Source organism: Perognathus longimembris, chromosome 1 (assembly GCF_023159225.1).
Source record: "Perognathus longimembris pacificus isolate PPM17 chromosome 1, ASM2315922v1, whole genome shotgun sequence".
NCBI lineage: Eukaryota > Metazoa > Chordata > Mammalia > Rodentia > Heteromyidae > Perognathus > Perognathus longimembris.
Genome location: NC_063161.1, coordinates 121842865 through 121857664, shown reverse-complemented (window position 1 = coordinate 121857664; position 14800 = coordinate 121842865). Strand labels below are relative to the sequence as shown.

General features: G+C 39.8%; 1 pseudogene; it reads left to right on the top strand.

The window, feature by feature from the left end:
• Window positions 1-708: 708 nt before the first annotated feature.
• Window positions 709-1747, top strand: LOC125352724 (annotated as a pseudogene).
• The last annotated feature ends 13053 nt before the right edge of the window (window positions 1748-14800 follow it).

Below are 14800 nucleotides of genomic sequence, written 5' to 3'. Positions count from 1 at the left end.
TCCCCTCCCTCTCTTTCCTTCCCTCTCCCTTTTCTGGTTCCTGCCCTTCCCCCTCAGCTTCCTTTCCCTCCTCCCTTCCCCTATTTCCTGTCCCTTCTCTGGTCTCTTTCTATCCCCCTCACCTCTGTTCTCTACACCTTCTCCCCTCCTTTATCTCTTCGTTCATTTTTTTTCCAGTCTTGAACTCAGGGCTTGAGCACTGTCCCTGGCTTCTTTTTTGCTCAAAGCTAGCACTCTGCCACTTGAGCCACAGTGCCATTTTCTATATATGTGATGCTTAGGAGTTGAACCCAGGACTTCATGTATACAAGACGAGCACTTTACCACTAGGCCACATTCCCAGCCCCTCTTCCTCTTTTCTGTTTTGTTTTGTTTTTTTGTTTTGTGGTTTTTTTTTTCTGATCCTGAGGCTTGAACTCAGGGACTAGGCACTGTTTCTGAGCTTCTTTGTGCTTAAGCAAAGAACATAAAGTTTCTTGGTGGAAAGATGGCAACATTGCAGAAAAAGGAAGAATGTGGAAATGGTACAAAGAAAAGCTTTGCTCCACCTACACAAAAATTGTAGGTGATACCTCAAGGTCCTAATTCACCCCAGGAGTACATGACACTGGGAGTGAGAACATCAGAGGGAGTAACTGAGACTATCATGTTCAAGACCAAGTTAGAGGAGGAGGAGAAGGCAATCACAGAGAATAGGCCAAACAGTGGATGGGAGATAAAAGGCAAGGCTCAAGACAAGTCTATGGAGAAGAAAAAAAGGAAAAAACAACTCTTACCAATGCAGAATTTGAGGAGATTGTCCAGATTGTGCTACAGAAGTCCCTCCAGGACTGCTTGGGAGGGGTGGGATCTGGCCTTAATTTGGCAGAGAATTGCTGTGCTCAGTGCATAGTATGTACCAAGTTACACAAAAAGCAAAGAATTGCTTCTTCTGCTACTGCTATTGGTAATGCCAGTGTGGATCCACAGATTTCAGCCTCTCAAGAAAATGAAATTATCCCTCAGAGAGGACCATCTAAGGCAAGCCAACCAATTCCTGCACCCTCTGAAAAGACACTTAGTAGCTTCCCTGAGAGCAGAGGAAAGATTGAAGCTCCTCATTGTCAAGTCCGGGTTCAATGTTCCTTGCCACACTGTGAAAAATGGAGGCAGCTGAGTGGGGACATTGATCCTTCAATTCTCCCTGACAACTGCATCTGTGACCTGAATCCAGACTTGGCCTATAATCGCTGTGATATTCCTGAGGAGGCCTGGACAGTCTGAGAGTGAAGTGGCCTATGCTTCCTATGTCCCTCTGGGCCAAGAAATATGGCTATCCCTGGTAGCCAGGCATGGTAGAATCTGATCCTGACCTGGGAGAGTATTTTATTTTTGCTTCTCATCTTGATCATTTGCCATCTAAGTACCACGTGACGTTTTTTGGAGACACAGTTTCTCGTGCTTGGATCCCAATCAACATGCTAAAGAACTTCCAGGAACTGTCCTGGAGCTAATAGGAGTGAAAAAGTACAAGCACAAGGACTACAGCCAGAAACTGGGGGCAGCCATAATGATGGCTCACAAGGCACAACAAGTTGATATTCTGGCTCGGGTCAACTTGATTGGTTTCTGGAACCGATATGGTAGATCTGACAACAGTGGGGGGGGGGGGGGAAGAATCCAACTTTGCCTGGTTCCAGGTCAGCCAAAAAGCAAACCAAAAAATCCAAGCCTACAGGCACCGCAGATGAACAAGACAGACCCCTGAAAAAGAGAATGAAGAGCAGATCTCTGGACAATGAATGTGTAGATGCTCCTGTGTCCACAATCAAGAAAGAAGAGCCAAGGAATCCAGACCAGCCAGGCTGTAAGAAAAATTTCAAGCTCCTCAAAGCAAGGCCACAGCGCCCAGATTGTCTAAGGAAAACGTCGTTAGAATGGTGTCCCAGGGCCTGGCCCCACCAGCTTGTCATGAGCCCTGTCCCTTGGTGGGGAAAGCTTGGCCTGCACTCCCCGAGCTACTAGCTGAGGCCGTTATTCATGCCCCACCTGAGGATAGAGCATCCAGTGACCTGGACTTGGAGCAACTCATGGAAGATATTGGGAAAGAGGCAGAGGAGCAAGGGGAGCTGCAACCCAGAGACAGTGCAGAGGACTTCCCCATGGCCTGCTGGGAGTAGCTGTGCTCCCAACTCTGCTCCTTTACTCTGGAGTGGTAGGGAGAGCCTTGGAGCCCTGTCCTTGACCAGCTATTGAATGTTGGGAGTTGTTGATTGTATACGAAGTTCCTGTCAGAGCTGCACAGGTGCTGTGCTAATAAAGCAGGTTTGGTCAAGAAAAAAAAAAAAAAGAAATGTACTCACTACCCTATGTATATAACTAAAACCCCTCTATACACCATCCTAACAATAAAATTAAATTTTAAAAAAGCAGTAAAGATGAAAAATGTTATTTCTAAATTTCTAATTTGTAAAATGAACAATTTATTAGATAATTGAAATTACTAAAATACTTCCTAGTAGTATAATTGGACCAAATGGAAAAAAAGCACTCCAAAATATCACATATTTGTCCATAATAAAAGTAAATTTTTAGTTTTGTCTGCTTGCTTGTTTGCCTGTTTTTGCAGTACCAGGGATTGAATCAAGGGCCATACAATGCAAGTATTCTGCTACTTCATTACATCCTCAGCCTTTAAACTAATCAAAGTTCTCTTTCAAATAATGTCTAATTTCATTCATAAGATGAATGTAATTTGAATGGATTTGTCAAATGGGAATCACATGAATAGAAGTTGTTTCCCCTCTGGACTGTGGTATGGGAAACACACCAATCTCATTTCTGGTCACTGCAATGTTCTCTCTCACATTTCTCTTACTGGTGTTTCCTTTCAGCCTTTCTAACATAACCCAATGTTTGCCTAAGATTATAAATAACAAGACACCTTCCGAAGTGGAGCGAGAGTTAGAACACATTTTTATAAACTGTACATAATAGGAATATTTATATTCTAATAACAGACATATTCCATGTTCTTTATCGGTAATTCCTGAAGGTTCACAAAAATTCAGTATTACCCAAACAGATTTGTGCAAGTAGGTCCAACAAGTCACTTGCTTTCTTCAGTATCTCTCAAGGGAATAGATAGAAATGTATTTCATAAATGTTAATTACTTTATCTCTCACTTTTATGGAGCCAATTATGTGACTGTAAATTTTAGCAACAAAAAAGGAATTATGGTAATAGCAATTTATATACGGCAATTTTAAAACAAATTAAATTAATTATAATCCTAATTACATTATCTCTGCTGGCCTTCTTATCCTTATAAAGCAATTAGACATCATGTATCTTTACTTAAGAAGTGATACAATTTAGTTTTGTCATTTTGTATTAAATGCTTTTTGTTACATTGCAGCTTAGAAATTTGACTTAATTTAGTAATGTATTGTATGCGGCTTTGTTTAGATTTATAATTGTCAAAATGAAATGTTCACGTAAGTGTAGAAAATATTTAGCCTTAAATATTAACTTTATTTAATGCTAATAATGATCAGTTTTCTTTTAATAAACTAATTAATCACTAGTAAAATCAGCTTTTTGGATTCCATTACTATTTTTCCAAGCAATATTTATTTCTCTCCATTTTCCACTGGGTTTAACTCCAAACATTTTACTTTTTACAAATATTAGATGATTTGTTTAAATGCAATTAGTATCATTTATTCCTTGGGTATTTACACAAATGCAAAATTTTTGCATTTAGTGCTATTAGGAAGAAAGGAAAAGAGGGAGGGAGTGAGGGAGGAACAGAAGGAGGGGAAGAAATGGGAGGGAAAAGAAGGAAGGAAAGAGGAAGGAATATGGTATTCCTGGTGCATCATGATTCCCAAACCTGATTAATTAAATAAGCATACAATGGCTCCTAAAACAAATCTCTTTTCATTTTCCATTATCAATAAGCTGAGCAAAAGACACTACAGTGTCTCATCAAAATGCCATCTAATTTTGATAACAGCTAGTCTGTTACTATAAGCCATACAGTATATATGGTTTAATAAATGATTTAAAGTCAAAGCATATGTAGGTTACTACTTCATATAAAACATTTTCTCAAGCACACAAATCAAAACATTCATGTTTTTTTTTGTGTGTCTAAAATAATCCTCGTTAATTTTTAACCTTTCCCCTAAAGAGTTCCTGAAATATTTTGCTATTCACAAGAGATTACCAGCGCCATTACCAAAAGAGCATAGTAATATTTGGGCAGAGTATATCTTCCATGATGGTATGTTTATACATGACTAGAACACAAAAACAATATTTAACTTTCATCTTCTAGTTTAGTGAGGTGGAAACCCTGCAATTCTTTCTGTCATTGCCTAGTAGCTCTTCTTACTGGACTGTCTTTTCCCTATGATGGACTCTATGGACTATAAAAACTTAGGGAAGTCAGAAAAACTGCACAACCAAAGCACAGTATTCTCTCTTTTTTTCCCCCAGGCACTTAAAGAAGCTTTATTGAGAATGATACAGTTCTTGATCTCCAGAATCTCGTGGCCAGTGGGAGGAAGCACACAGTAACTATATGATGCTCCTGAAAGGGGTTTGGGAAGTGGGACAACCACAGATAGGAAACTGGGAGGGCCAAGGGGAGAAACATACTGTCCTAGCGCCACAGATCTCGGCCCTCAAAAAGGTCACCATGAACACAAGAGAAAGCACAAAGTGAGAGAAGCTTTGCAGGCAGAGGTAATGATCTTGAGGAATAACTCAGCTGTCAGAAACCACAGGAGTAGGAAAGTAATTGATTGGCATTGAACTTGTTCCTAAGGTTAAGTTCTGTTGTTCCCACCTTCTTTTGACCTTTTTGTCCTTGAACCAACACTTCTTTTTTTTCTTTTCTTTTTTTTTTCAAATTTTTATTATCAAACTGATGTACAGAGAGGTTACAGTTTCATACCTTAGGCATTGGATACATTTCTTGGACTGTTTGTTACCTTGTCCCTCATACCCCCCCTCCTTCCCCTTTCCATTCCCGCCCCCCCCCCCCCCGGAGGTGTTAAGTTCACTTACACCAAACAGTTTTGCAAGTATTGCTTTTGTAGTTGTTTGTCTTTTTTTACCCTGTGTCTCTTAATTTTGGTATTCCTTTCAATTTCCTACTTCTAATACCAGTATATATGGTTTCCAATATACACAGATAAGATTACAGAGATAGTGTAGGTACAACCACAGGAAGGTGATACAAGAACATCATCAATAATACAAGCTACAGATACACATGGGACGTTGAAAGTAGTTACAACTGTGATAGAACAATTGTTTCCGTAACATGGAGTTCATTTCACTTAGCATCATCTTAGGTGTTCATAAGGGTATAACTATTGGGCCTTGTGATGCTCTGATATGACTTGCCTAAACCTGTACTAATTATTCCCAGTAAGGGGGACCATAGAGTCCATGTTACTTTGGGTCTGGCTCACTTCACTTAGTAAAATTTTTTCCAAGTCCTTCCATTTCCTTACAAATGGGACAATGTCATTCTTTCTGATAGAGCCATAAAATTCCATTGTGTATATGTACCACATTTTCCTGATCCATTCATCTACTGAGGGGCATCTGGGTTGGTTCCAGATGCTCGCTATGACAAATTGTGCTGCAATAAACATTGTTGTACTGGTGGCATTACTGTGATTTTGTTTGTGGTCTTTTGGATAGATACCCAAAAGTGGGGCTGCTGGGTCATAGGGGAGTTCTATATTTAGCCTTCTGAGGAATCTCCATACTGCTTGCCAGAGTGGCTGAACCAGTTTACATTCCCACCAACAATGAAGTAGGGTTCCCTTTTGGCCACATCCCCTCCAACAATTGTTATTGTTAGTTTTCTTGATATATGACATTCCTACTGGCGTGAGATGGAATCTCAAGGTTGTTTTGATTTGCATTTCTTTTATGGCCAGTGATGTAGAGCATTTTTTCATATGTCTCCTGGCCATTTTCATTTCCTCATCAGAGAAGTCTCTTTAGCCCAGTTGATGAGGGGGCTATTGGTTCTCTGCGGTTTTGTTTTGGAAGAAGGTAATATTTTTAGTTCTACATATATTTTAGAGATGAGACCTTTGTCCGTTGAATGTCCGGTAAAGATCTTCTCCCAGTCTGTGGGCTTTCTGTTTATCTTGCAAGCTATGTCCTTTGCCGTGCAGAAGCTCTGCAGTTTGATGCAGTCCCATTTGTCCAAACTTTCTTTGATTTGTAGCCTTTCTGGGTCTTTGTTAAGGAAGTTCCGTCCTGCGCCAAGGAGCCCAAGTGTTTCTCCTACTCCTTCCTTTAGTGTTTTCAGGGTGTCTGTTTTGATTTCAAGATCTTTGATCCATTTGGAATTGATTTTGGTGCATGGTGATATATAAGGATCTAGTTTTAGTTTGTTGCATGTGTTGAGCCAGTTTTGCCAGCACCACTTGTTAAAGAGGCTATCTTTCTTCCATACTATTGTTTTAGCTCCTTTATCAAAGATGAAGTAGGCATAGTTCTGTGGGTTCATTTCTGGGTCTTCAATTCTGTTCCATTGGTTTTCAGGCCTGTTCCGGTGCCAATACCAAGCTGTTTTTATTACTATAGCTTTATAATACAGCTTGAAGTTGGGTATTGTAATTCCTCCAGCACTGTTCTTTCTGCTTAGGAGTGTTTTTGCTATTCTAGGTCTTTTATTGTTCCATATGAATTTCTGGATTGCTTCCTCTATTTCATTAAAGAATGGTGTTGGGATATTAATGGGTATTGCATTGAATTTGTAGATAGCCTTTGGCAATATTGCCATTTTGATTATATTAATCCTCCCAGTCCATGAGCATGGGAGGTTTTTCCATTTCCTTAGTTCTGACTTAATTTCGTTTTTCAAGCTTTTAAAGTTCTCATCAAAGAGGTCTTTCACTTCTTTGGTTAAGGTTATTCCTAGGTATTTTATGTTTTGGGGGGTTATTGCAAAAGGAGTTGCTTTCCTGATTTCAGCCTCGGTCTTCGGGTTGTTAGCATAGAGAAAGGCCATTGATTTTTGAAGGTTTATTTTATATCCTGAACTTTGCCAAAGTTTTGGATCAGCTCTAGTAGCTTGGGGGTAGACTCTATGGGATTCTTTAGGTATAGGATCATGTCATCTGCGAAGAGAGAAAGTTTAACTTCATCTTTTCCTATTTGGATCCCCTTTTTATTTTCTTCTTGCCGAATTGCTCTGGCTAGGAATTCTAGTACTATGTTGAAGAGCAGGGGAGAGAGTGGACATCCCTGCCTTGTTCCTGATTTTAAAGGGAATGGCTTTTGCTTTTCACCATTTAGAGTTATGCTTGCTGTTGGTTTGTCATAAACTGCCTTGATTATATTCAGGAATGTTCCCTGGAATCCCAGTTTTTCCAGGGCTTTTAGCATTAATGGGTGCTGGATTTTATCGAACGCTTTTTCCGCATCCAGAGATAAAACCATGTGGTTCTTTATCTTTCTCTGGTTAATGTGGTGGATTACATTAATTGACTTGCATATATTAAACCAACTTTGCATCCCTGGGATGAATCCAGTTTGATCGTGGTGTATGATTTTTTTGATGACCTGTTGAAGTCGATTGGCCAGAATTTTGTTGAGAATTTTTGCTTCTATGTTCATCAGGGAGATCGGTCTGTCGTCCTCTTTCCGTGATGAGTCTCTGCCTGGTTTTGGGATGAGGGTTATACTGGCTTCATAGAATGATTCTGGTAGTGAACGTTCTCTTTCAATTTCATTGAAGAGTTTGAGAAATATTGGTGTGAGTTCTGTTTTGAAGGCCTTGTAGAATTCTGCAGTGAATCTGTCTGGACCTGGGCTTTTCTAGGATGGGAGATCATTTATTGCCGTTTCTATTTTAATACTGGATATGGGTCTGTTTAGAAGGTTTAAATCTTCATGGTTGAGTTTGGGGATATCAATTTTTTCTAGGAAATCATCCATTTCTTCCAAGTTCTCGAATTTGTTGGCATAAAGGTTTGCAAAATAGTCCCTTATGATTTTCTGAATTTCGGTTATTTCTGTGGTGATGTTACCTGTTTCATCTCTTATCTTGTTTATTTGAGTGTGCTGCCTTTGTTTTTTGGTCAGGTTTGCTAGGGCTCTGTCTATCTTGTTGATTTTTTCAAAGAACCAACTCTTTGTTTTGTTGATTCTTTTTATGGTTTTTTCAGTCTCTACTTGATTTAATTCTGTTGTTGATTTTAATTATTTGCTTCCGTCTATTGACTTGGGGTTTGGCTTGTTGTTCTCTTTCCAGAAAATTAAACTGCTCCTTAAATTACTGAGTTGCTGTTTCTCCAGTTTGTTGATGTATGTACTCAGAGATATAAATTTTCCTCTGAGTACTGCCTTTGCTGTGTCCCAAAGGAAGTGTTACTTTGTATCCTCAACTTGGTTGAAGTCCATAAACATTTGAATTTTTGTTTTAATTTCTTCAATGACCCTCTGATGGTTCAGCAGTGTGTTGTTTAGTCTCCATGAATTGTAGGATTTTCTGTTGTGGATGTTTGAGTTGATCTCTAATTTTATTTCATTGTGGTCTGAGAGAATGCAGGGAATGGTTTTGATACTTCTGAATTTGTACAGATTTTCTTTGTGCCCTAAGATGTGATCTATTTTGTAGAATGTTCCATGTGCTGCGGAGAAGAATGTGTCTTCTGTTGTTGCTGGGTGGAATATTCTGTAGATGTCGGTTAAGTCTAGTTGGTCTATGCAATTATTAACATCTGTGGTTTCTTTGTTCAGTTTGTGGCATGTTGATCTGTCCAGAGGTGATAGTGGGGTGTTAAAGTCCCCAACTATCAATGTGTTTGGGTCTATGAGTGTTTTTAGAGTCAGTAGTGTTTGTTTGATGAAGTCTGGTGCTCCTGCATTTGGTGTGTAGATATTTAGAATGGTTATATCTTCCTGTAGGAGAGATCCCTATACTAGTATGTAATAGCCTTCTTTGTCTCTTCTTACCTTTTATAATTTGAAGTCAATTTAGTCTGATACTTGGATTGCAACTCCAGCCTGCTTTTGGGGGCCATTTGCTTGTTTGCTTGATAGATTTGATTACAGCCTTTCACTTTTAGAAGATGTTTACTTTTGCTGGATAGATGTGTCTCTTGGAGGCAGCAGAAAGATGGATCTTGATTTTTGATCCAACTTATGAGCCTATGTCATTTGATTGGAGAATTAAGTCCATTAATGTTGAGAGTTAGGATTGAGAGATGATCGTTTGTTCCTTTCATTATCACTATCTTGTTTAAAGCTGTGTCTTCCACTTCTTGATCTGATGTTTACTATTTAGGGTTCATTTCTCTGTCTGTATTGGGATCTTGATTATTTTCCCTGCATAGTACATCTTTGAAGATTTTCTGTAAAGCTGGTTTGGTAGAGATATATTGTTTCAGTTTTTCCTTATTGTGGAAGACTTTTATTTGACCTTCGGCTATGAATGAGAGTTTGGCTGGGTACAGAATTCTTGGTTGGTAGTTCTTTTTATTTAGTGTTTGGTATACTTCATTCCAAGCTCTTCTTGCTTTCATGGTCCCTGCTGAGAAGTCTGGGGTAATTCTGATTGCTTTTCCTTTATATGTGATTGTTTTCTTCTCCCTAACAGCTTTAAGGATTCTTTCCTTGTACTCTACTGATCCTGTTTTGATCACAATGTGTTGATGGGATGCCATATTTTGGTCAGGTCGGTTTCGGTTCTAAACACTTCTTGGATCTGTATAGGCCTTTCCTTCTGGATATTTGGGAAGTTCTCAGCTAATATTCTGTTAAATAGATTGCCTATCCCATTAACTTCTTTATCCAAGTTTTCCTCAATACCTATTATCCTTAAATTGGGCTTCCTGATCGTGTCTTGAATCTCCTGTAGCGATCTGTTTTGTTGATTGGACTGGATTTGTATTGATTTTTTTATCTTTCTCCATAGAATCTAAGGAATCTTCAGCTCCTGAGATTTGATCCTCTGCTTCAGTTAGTCAGGACTGCAGGCTAGCTACTTTATTTCGAATCTCTTTTCCTTCTGACTGGTCTTTCCTGATGATTTCTATGTCATTTCTTAGGTCTTGTATGGACTTCTTTACTTCATTAACTTCATTACTTTGGTTTTGATTGTTGTCTCTCAAATCTCTAAGCTGGGTAGCTATCTTTTCATTTGACTCTTGAAGTTCATTTATCTTTCTATTTGTGGATGCCATGAAATTTTCCATTAATTTTTGGTTTGCCTTCTCACGCTCTAGAATAATTGACTGGAGAGATTCAAACTTTTCATTTATCATGTTTATCAGTAGACTTTGTAGAGCCTTTTGGGGGTTCTCTTCTATGTCTTTGATTGGCTGCTCTGCTTCCTGCTTGTTTTGGGTGGGGGATAAGACTTCATTGTTTGCCATCTTTCTTGTGTTCCTTCTGCCCATTTGAATTGGGAATGCCAGTCTACCAGCATCTATGAGCACCGTTTAAGACCCAAAGCAGCCCTTAGCAAGCACTGTTGTGTAAATCTTACAAGTTCCCAATTATATACAGATACCTTGTATACCTGTCTATAAAATTACATTTGGTGTTCCTAAAGAATTCAATGTCAATATAACAACCGATCCTGGGCCCTGTATTCAGTAGTTACTTATTTACGGTTACAACCCTATATGCAATTCTTGTTTTTATATTAAGTTCTTTTAGGACTGGCTTTCTCTATGAACCCCTTTGATTCACTCAATTTAAGCTGGGATACCCTCTATCCAATAACCAGGAGTCAATGGAACCTGGAGGTCCAGGCAGTAATCAGGAGGGTAAGTTGGAGGTAATAAAGAGAATAGAGTAAAATGTACTGGGGGGGATTTTGGTTTACTTTCAGTGACGTGGAAATGTGGAGAAGAGTAGAATTAGTAGAAAGAACAAGGTTAAAATGACAGACAATGGAGAGTTAGCAGAAAAGAGTGGAGGTGTTATTCCTAGGAAAGTAATTTTTAAAGAAAGAGAACGCAAAGAGAAATAAAGTAAAAATAGTGGAAGACAGATGCACAAAACAGAGAAAAAATTATTTTAAAAAGAAAAATAAAATAAAAAGGGATAATAACAGAAAAGGAACAACCCAAACAACAACAATAAAAAAAAACTTTATAAAACAAACCGGTAAAAATGGAAAACAAACAAACAACAACAAAATAAAAACGACGTTTCAAAAGTGAAAAAATTAAAAAGAATGGGGCTGGGGATATGGCCTAGTGGCAAGAGTCCCTGCCTCGGATACACGAGGCCCTAGGTTCGATTCCCCAGCACCACATATACAGAAAACGGCCAGAAGCGGCGCTGTGGCTCAAGTGGCAGAGTGCTAGCTTTGAGCGGGAAGAAGCCAGGGACAGTGCTCAGGCCCTGAGTCCAAGGCCCAGGACTGGCAAAAAAAAAAAAAAAAAAAAAAAAATTTAAAGTTTAAAAAATGTTTGAAAAGAAAAAAAAAATGGAGTCCTCCTTTTTTGGGTGGTCTTTCCCCAGTCTCTGGTTTCCTTGCAATGGTCTGCAGTCTATTTTCCTGATTGGCTGGTTTGACTTGATTTCACTTTGCAAGGGGTGGATCTGTTCTGACCCTTCTCCCCTGTTGGTGCAATCCTGGGTCTCTGTGGTTCTTTCGCACAGCTTGCAGGTAGGCCTTGGGCGTCCTCTGTAGATGGGGACGTGAGCAGTCTCGGGAACTGTGGCTCCTCTGTCTGCTGTGGGGCTGCTGCCTTTGATGCCTGGCTTTGAATAGGCTGTGGACTCAGCAGGGCGGGGCGCCTCTGGCCTGTTTTACCTGGCTGAGAGTTGCTTGCCTGGGGGAGGCGGCCTCCTTGGCAGAGGTGGCTATGGACTGCAGCTCTGTTTGGCGCTGGGAATTGGGCTTCCTCTGTGATGGGACCATTTAGCTGTCCCAGGAACTGTTTGTTCCCCCGTCTGGTGTTTCCGGGCCACCGGTAGCTGCTCGCTGCTTTCGCTTTAAATTTAGAAATTCCGGTGGGCAGGATGGGGGCACCTCTGGCTAAGCCATGGCCCAGGACTCGCCTCCTGCCTGGGCAGGGGGCGTTCTCCTGGGCAGACCTGGCTCTCACTGGTCGGTCCCTCTTGCCCTTTTCAAAGATGGCTACTTTGACTTCGCTTTCCCCAGGCCTGCTTTAGTTCCAATCTGGTCTGACCCTATGCCAGTGGCAAAGATGGCACTTTGCTCTGGTGGTGGGGGAAGGGCTGCCTTCCAGAAGCTGCTCTGTGGGCGTAAGTGAGAATATCTTTCGTGGGGTACTCACGCTTTCTCTGCAATTTCAGGTCGTCCGTGCTCAGCCGCCATCTTGAGGATTTCTCACTGGTCTATGCTGTGTGCTTTAGCCATGCAGAGTGCGGGTTGCTGTGCCGGGCACTGTGCCGGCGCCGGCACTGGCGCGATGGCGGGATGCCGCCCGGAGCTCAAATCTGTGTTTTCAGACCAGCAAAGTCGATTTTTCCTTCCTGGCCAGAATCCCTGCACTGTTAGAACTTACTCTGGCTGTCTTTCTAGGAGTAAAAGTTTCTATGGGGTGAGAAAACTGTGATGTCGGAGGGAGCTCAGCTAGGGCTCTGCTGCTCCTCCACCATCTTCCCAGAAGTCCTCACAGTATTCTCTTAAACTGCTAAATTTTTTTTAAAAAATTCCTTGAAACTTAAAAAAAAAGTGCACATTCACATAAATATCAATGGGCATAAGTATTTGGTAATTTAAAACATGGCACTATTTTAAAAATTGAACTCCACGTTACGGAAACAAGAGTTATACCACCGTTGTAATTATTCTCAACATGCTATGTGAACTTGTACTACTTTTTTTCTCTTTTTCCTTGTCTGTTTGTTTGACTGAGTGGTTTTTCTAGTTTTGTTTCTTTTGTAGTCCCTTCCTGTGGCTGTACCCTCGCTACCACTGCACTATTGTCTGATAGGGGTAATAGAACTGGAGAAGGGAGAGGGAATACCAAAATTGAGAGACAAAGAACAAAAAGACAAACCATTCAAAAAGCAACACTTAGAAACCATTTGGTGTAAACCAATTGCACAACTCTTGCATGAAGAAGGGAAGGGAGAGGGGGAAAATGATAGAGGAGGTAACAAGTAGAATGAGATATGTACTCACTGCCTTTCATATGAATCTGTAACCCCTCTGTATCACACTTTGACAATAAAGAAAAAAATTTGTATAAGAAGCTACTACTTAATTAAGTGCATTTCATCCAAAAATTTTAAAAATTCATATATTAATGACAGTGCATTTAAAAACTTGAGAATATTTTAAGTATGACTACACCTTGAGCAAGCACATACCTCAGATATGTAAATAAGTGTGCATGTGTGTGCATATATACATATTTATCACATGTTCACTATACATAGAAGAATAGAAATACAAGTGTCATCAAAAGTGATTTCTCATGAATACTAAACTATTGCAAATAAATATTAATGTTAATGGTGTTAAAATAGCGAAAACATGTTAACACCAAGATACATACCATTTTTCTTGCTTTTGTTTTATTAATATTAGGATGCATTCTATAAACTATGTAAGTAAAGGACTAAAGAATAAAAGAAGACCATGGCAAGTTATTCTTTGCCGGTTATTTGCAAGTTATTCTTTTACAGGCTTATGGCTGTAATCCTAGCTACTCAGGAAGCTGAGACCTGAGAGCTCAGCATGGGCAGGAGAGTCTGTAAAACACTAATATCCCAGTAACCACTAAAAAGCCTGAAGTGGAGCTATAGCTCAAGTGGTAGAGCATGAGTCTTGAGAATTCAAGTCCCAAACTAGCACACACTTGCACACACACACACACACACACACACACACACACACACACACACTATTCCTTATGAGTACAGCTTTACATTATGAAATTTTGCATTTATCAGTACTAAAACATGAAAGGGAATGGAGAATAACCACACTCAGTCAAACAAGGAAAATAATAGTCTTCCAAAACTTCACATAAGGCCTATTTAACAAACACACACATGCACAAACCCTGAGCAGGACCCAAACCTAACTGCTTCCCACAGTACAAACTTAACTCTTTTATGTTACCAAAAATGCCTTGCAAGTTGTAATGATGATTATTCTTTATGTCTAATGAAAAAGATGGGACCTCCAGCGAGCTCAGTTCCTGATATCCCACTGCTCCTGTGAATCACCACTGACTCATATACTTACCCCCTAGTGAATGCCTGGCATCACATTTTCCTTCACTATTTAATTCTGACAGATCCAGTGGATTCAATTGCACAGGTGGAGCATTTAGGTTTAGATTCCTTCCCCCCCCTCCTTTTCCTCTTTTTAATCTCCTATTTCATTTGCTTCATTGTTACATCCCTTTTTCCAATCTACTCATTTCTTGTATCCCGCCTGTCTCTCAAAATACTGTCTCTTTCTCTCTTTCCACTTTTCCTCAGTTAAATTCTATAGTTGCTTGGTGTCAGTATTGAATTTTTTTTTCCCTTTTCTCTTTCCAATTCAATCGACTTGGTGAGAGGATATACATCTAAGATGTCCTTCTAAATCTTTTTGTTTTCAGGGTGAAGGAGGGAAAAAATGAGATAAATCTCAGCTTCTGTGTTAAAGGGTGTATTTTTTTTCAGATGCGTGAATGATCCATGTAAGTTTTGTCCTAAAGCACATTCATTTCACTGTGAATTGATATGTCTCCATATTGGTCAGACTACAATTCCTCCTCCAATAACTTCTCTCTTCTTGCCCTGACTTTGTTCATTGTTTGTGCTCTTCTTGTCAAAGTCACAGTACACTTCCTT